Source organism: Coenobita brevimanus, chromosome 97 (assembly GCF_032717465.1).
Source record: "Coenobita brevimanus isolate Jiangsu-jjx chromosome 97, ASM3271746v2, whole genome shotgun sequence".
Lineage (NCBI taxonomy): Eukaryota > Metazoa > Arthropoda > Malacostraca > Decapoda > Coenobitidae > Coenobita > Coenobita brevimanus.
The window spans coordinates 24,780,312-24,786,688 of record NC_137050.1 but is presented as its reverse complement, the minus strand read 5'-3'; the positions used below and the strand labels follow the sequence as shown (position 1 = coordinate 24,786,688).

General features: G+C 41.3%; 1 pseudogene; it reads right to left on the bottom strand.

Moving 5' to 3' along the window:
• Window positions 1-1,643: 1,643 nt before the first annotated feature.
• On the bottom strand, window positions 1,644-1,762 carry LOC145413944 (5S ribosomal RNA; annotated as a pseudogene).
• Window positions 1,763-6,377: the final 4,615 nt, after the last annotated feature.

Sequence of the window (6,377 nt, the reverse complement as noted above, 5' to 3'; positions counted from 1 at the left end):
GTGAGGATCTGTCCGTTCTCCCCTTTGGGGCTAAGATGCGAATGAATGTGTTTGAATGGATGAGTAAATGGGGAGTGTGTCGTCCTGTCTCGGCTACCTCCCTTTCCTTGGGGGAAGCAGCCTAGGTATATAGATAGATAGATAGATAGATGAGTGACAGTGAGGATGGATGAGTGAGGAGGAGAGAGAATGCAGAAAGGGATGAAAGTGGATGTGGAAAAGCAGATGGGGAGGGAAGATGAGGGAGAGTCGATATGTGAGCGAGAGAGTGATAATGAGGGTGCAATAGTGTGGGAAGAGTCAAATGTGTATGTGGAGACGGTGAAGTGAAATTATGAGTAGAGGTTGGAGAGTGGATGTGGAAAATGGGGAGCGGCAGTGTGTGGATGTGGGAGATGGTGAAGTGAGGTACTAAATGTAGGGAGTTGAAATAGTAGCATATGGATGGAGATGGTAGAGTGTGGAGGTGGATGAGAGTGGAGATATAGTAATGGAAGTGTAAGTGGAAGATGGCGGCTGAGGAGTAAAGGCGAGGGTCGGTGTGTAGGCGGGTAGTGGCCTGTGAATACTTTATGCACTCAGGTGAACCATTGACCGTTCCTCTGGGTAACTCAGATTCCAGGTAGATCCTTTGGAAATATTCTTGTCTATTTTTGGCCATAGTAATACTGTCGGCATTAAAATAAATATTTTTCTCGGTATCTAAGTAAGTTATTACCGAGTTAATCAGACTTATTGAGTTTGGTTTCTCTTTGCTAAATAAAATCATCTGAAATTGCAGACAGTAACGCACCTGCGCTCTCCCATCAGTGTGAAAACGTTATATAGTTTCAGTCTTTTTGCTGAGCAGGGTCTTTAGCTGAATTAAATCTTGTAGAGATAGTGACAATATGGTGTATACATATACGTCTGGGCTTATTATAGTTCTCGTGTAATAAAATGAATCGGATATACTCGTACAGTATGTTAAAAAATGTTGAGCAATGTAAGTTAAGGAGGGCAACGTTGAGATAGGTTTCTTAATGTGGACAAGCCCAAATTTATTTAACGTGTTCTCAAGTAAAGTTACCAACCTCATATGTACTGAAGTGTCTTTTGAAGTTTACAAGTATTGCCACCGTCCGCACATTTTCATCAGCGCACTGCTTCTGAGAGCATCCATGAATATGAATAACGCCAGTCTGAGCGGTGGGACATCAAACCGAGATTTCTAGGTTAAGTCGGACAGAGAGAGGGCTTTGGTATTGAGCTCCCATGTTTCGGGAGACCGGTATTTGGAATGTATATTTATAGATTCTGTAGGCAATATATTTATAGAAAATGTAGGCAATGGCGCCGATAAAGCTCCAAAATACCACTGATATCAGGGTGAATATGAATGAGGATTTTTTTCTGGGAATCACAGAAAGGGTCAGTGGGTTCCTTACACTGAACGTACAGTTGGATCAAATCAGTAATAATCAAACGTGTCTGATTTTTTGCTTCATTATTTCGAAATGCCAGAGGTGTAATAGAATATATGGCAGCAGTTCCATCCATCGCCAGACGCCATGTATCCCAAACGGGGTGGTCAAGGGCTTAGAGTTAATTGTTTTACAGGGAGGGGCACTAATCCTCCACCAACCCCACTTGACACGTAGGGATGCCAACAGCATCTGTTGCTCCCAGGCGGTCACCCATCCAAGTACTAACCAGACCCAGCGTTGCTTAACTTCGCTGATCGGACGGGAAGCGGTGTACTCAACGTGGCATGGCAGCAGTTGTATCTGGAAATAATCAGCAGGGTCAGATCTGGCTAATTATATATTGGGGATGCGGGAGTGAAGGCCTGCCCCTGAATGTGTTTGTATTTGAAATAGGAATCTTCAAGCTTGGCTGGCAGTTTACTTAACAACGCTTAATCTTGTGAGAGACAACATCTCCAAAGAGACATCTAGGTATTATTGATGCTGTTCAGTAAAGATCTTTCCTTACACAACGCACAATCCTCAGTCATTATTCTCTCCTACCTTGTTATTTTTTTTTACTTCCTCTAACCATCTGGATTTCATATTTCTCCTTCCATGTTCTTGGTCTTCGTCTCCTTTTTCCAGCATGTCGCTCTCACATTCTCTTCTGTCCAGAGCCGCGTCCGCCTGTCGCCTCTAACCATTTCAGCAGTGCCTCTCCTACTTTATTTTTATCATCCCTTTGCCTCCTCCAGTTAGCTTTTTCTTATTACAAACCCTCCAGTTTATTCGTAGCCTCTCTCTTCATTCTTCAGTAATCCGCTTTCATGTTATAAATCTCTCCTTCCTCCAGTACGCTCTCATACAGTTACAGATTTCACAATGACAAGCAGCTTCCTAGGTGTTGTGCAAGAGATGTGGTGTAGTGTAGGAGGATGTTATTATGAGGAGTGACGTATGCCTTTCAGAGATCTCGAATTTTTTGAGGACATTGTTAAAGTGAGTAATTAAAAACTCAGTTCTTCTCCCCCATCTTCATACTCCTCTCAGCTCTCTTTGGACTCCCCCCCCCCACACACGGCCGTATTAATCTTGGAAACCGAGCAAGTTGGTAAGAAAACTCATCATCCCCGTTTTTAACCTCATAAGTTAATAATTGAAGAGGGATTTGACTTTGAGCTTATCATACGATTTCCCGGGTCTGACAACCCTCTTCTACCTTTGTGTCCTTCCTCGCTCATATCATGGTCACGTCTTTTCTCAGTTTATTTAATTCAGGCCAGCGTCAGACAATTTTATCCGGCTGAGAGTTGAGTCATGGAAACCAGAGAATGTCAATACCGCTACTGTTAATATTTTCGTGGCCGGGACAACTCTGTTGTGTTCTAACCCACCTAACTAGATGATTTTATTAAAGCTAGAAGTGAGTTATAGAACTGTGAATGTTAAGACTATACTAAGTTTTTAACCTCTTCACTACGAGAGATGATTCCTAGGCTGAATAATACCATTTGTTGGTTAGCTGCAAGAGAAACAAGCCCATTACACTGAGAGGGTTAATGAAAATATGACTTAGCTTTTGTTACGATCCCCCCTTCTGGTAATCATCTCACTTTCTCTTCTCTCTTTTCACCTCAGATAATTTGATATGACTTTAACCACGTCACTGTACTAGCAGTGAACACTAAGCTGAATAAAATCGTCTGATAGTCAGAAGAGAAGGACCAAGACCATAGCAGTAGAAGGGTTGCCAGAGATTTTTTCTAACCTGTTCACTTTGAGAGGTGTAATGAGGGTGACTGAAATTGCCGCTTTGGTAACCAGAAGAGAGAGAAAAAAATTCTTCCTAGGGGGACTGATAATATTCTGCAGTTGTCTGCTTTCTGTTTTCTCTTATTCTCCATGGGCATATAGAAAGATCCAATATTTTACTCGATATCCCCTTCTTAAATAATTCCCTAAGCCTTTAAAAATATCTTAGTCCCATGCCTTTTACCTTCTCAGACTTTCAGCTTCTAATAAAGGTCATGCGTTCATCACATTGCCCTCATAATAATATTCAAGTCTTTAAATGACCATATTCTTCACTCAACATTCACCCGATATATATATATATATATATATATATATATATATATATATATATATATATATATATATATATATATATATATATATATCATCATCAGCCGTTTGAGTGTCCACTGCAGGACCGGCCTATCACGAAGGAAGTGGGGATGATACAGCCTATGTATCTTTACCAAGTGGCTTAGGCTGTCTGGTAGAGATTGTATGTAGGGTGAGTGTGCTTGTAGGTGTGATTGTTGTGTTGGAGTGGCTTTGGATGTGTGTGTAGTCTGTGAACGAAGTGTAATCGGCCTGCGCAAGCCGACTGGGTGCAAGCATACTTAACAGTATGCGACACTTGTTCAACCACAGCACCCCTTATGTCCGCCAATGCAGTACATGGCCTGAAGAACGCTCCCAAAGTTTATTACCCTGGCGGGGCGCGAACCTTCGCTCTTCAGTGTTCGTAAACAAACACTTTATCACTGTACCACAGAGGCTGTAATATATATATATATATATATATATATATATATATATATATATATATATATATATATATATATATATATATATATATATATATATATATATATATATATATATATATATATATATATATATATATATATATATATATATATATATATATACTGATAGCAAGTATCAAGAAATACATTATCGTATTGAAGAAGTAAAGATGACTAATGGAAATAATTACTATCACTTTTACCACAAGGATGCAGAGCCAACATGAATTAAATCGTCAGGTCAATATAATAACAGAGACGTCATCGTTTAATATGGGGTGGATGCCTGAGAATCAATTGTGAGTTAAATGCTACGTGTGAGGTGGCGCCCTGGGCAGTGTGTGTTTACGTCAGTGAGGCTTGGCAATCTGGCTACACCCCCCTCCCCCACGCACACTTTTTTTTTTCCTTTTCATCTCCCCTCTCTCTCTCTCTCTCTCTCTCTCTCTCTCTCTCTCTCTCTCTCTCTCTCAGAGAGAACTATAACAAACACTATCACAATGCACTGAGTGGTTGGCAGGCCTGAACATGAAGTGTGAAAAGAGCACAGTGATGAATGGTACAGTACGTGGCTTGCAGGGTCCTGGGCAGTGTGAGTGTCTACGTCAATGAGGTTTGCCAATCATACCTCGCCCCCGCTCTCTCTCTCTCTCTCTCTCTCTCTCTCTCTCTCGCATTGTGAAGTGCGAGTTATAAAAAGACGCTTGCTTTCATTGTTATTATTATTATTATTATTATTATTATTATTATTATTAGTAGTAGTAGTAGTAGTAGTAGTAGTAGCAGTAGTAGTAATTTTGTTATAGAAATTTTCGAATGAAATAATTCTAATGCAGGCGTTTTTACCTCCGCCTTACCCCATACATATTCAGCTCCTGGTTTCACAGGGTTTATTACTTCCACTCTACCCCACCACCCACCTTCATTCCGTCCATCTCTTCTCACCCACCCCATTCTTTTCTATTCTTCCTGTCCACATCGAACTTTTACAGTATATATTCTCTCCGTCAATGCCACCCCACATACACCGCCTGTCATCACTTGTTGAGTTTAATCCCAAGCTGTCTTACCACCTAGCATCGTCCCTTCCTGTCTCAGCCATAATTTTCGAACAGTCCCACCCTTTTTGTGTAATCCCCCGACTCACAGACGCACTGAACTTTCAGGAGATTTCTTTTCTCGCCATTGCCTCATTTCACATGGTGCCCGTCTTCACAAGGTGTGCCCTTTTAGCCGTGCCCCACCACCATCTCAGGCCATCCTAAATAACCCTACCCATTCCTTATCACACGCCCCCCTCGATTCATACCCAACCCCTTACCTTTTAACATCCACATTGCCAACCTACCTATATTACTCACTTTCAGTGCATACAATATATATCAACAGCATGCACCACTATTCACCAGTTTCCCAGCCAAAACTGCCCACTCCTTTCCGCCTGCAGCACCAATTTGTCCTGATGTGGCAAATATGACACAATCTATGTCGCTTCCCAGTCGTCCTACAACACCCATATTCATAATGTGTACTAACCCTGTCCTTTACATCACCTCAGGAAATCCATCCTGCTCACTAGTCTCCGCCCATCTTACTCAGTCCTTAAAAACCTTAACTCATCAAAAAATCATTACAGTGACATTGCTGATCTATAGCACACGGTTTATTACACGTATGATTTACTCTTATCTTGAAAGGACCTGAAAAATCTGAAATGGGTGACCTACAATATTTTTTAAAAATCTACTGATATGACTGATTTTTGTATGTTTTTACAGATATGAATCGATCTTTTTCGGCCTAAATCTGCCTAATAGGCCTGGAGTGGCCTGAGGGAGCCTGAACTGACTGAAATAGCCCTGAACTGATGTGCTTAGTTGCGAATATGAGTGAAGTGATTTATAATGACTAGAATGAAAGTAACTGGATCTTGACAGATCTAATCTGGCCGGACTGGATGTGAAGTCACTGAAGGGATTTCAATGGCTCAGAATGGACTTAACTGATCCTGGACAGCCATAATAACCCTAATGAACCTAAACCTATCTGACTAGACCTAAATGACGAAGAAATACCTCTTGTTTGGATATAAGAGTTTCAGAAAATCTTGGCGGATGTAACAGTGTCTAGAGCAACCTGAACCGAGCATTGAACTAATCTGTTCACATTCGCATGGGTGTTGGGAATATGTAGGCCAATTTGTCTGTTGCGCGGTCGATAAGCACGGTTATTTTCTCTCTACCAGTATCACACAGCACACACTGTTATGTCTAGTGTGTCTTTGTCAGTTTCTCTCTCTCTCTCTCTCTCTCTCTCTCTCACACACACACAC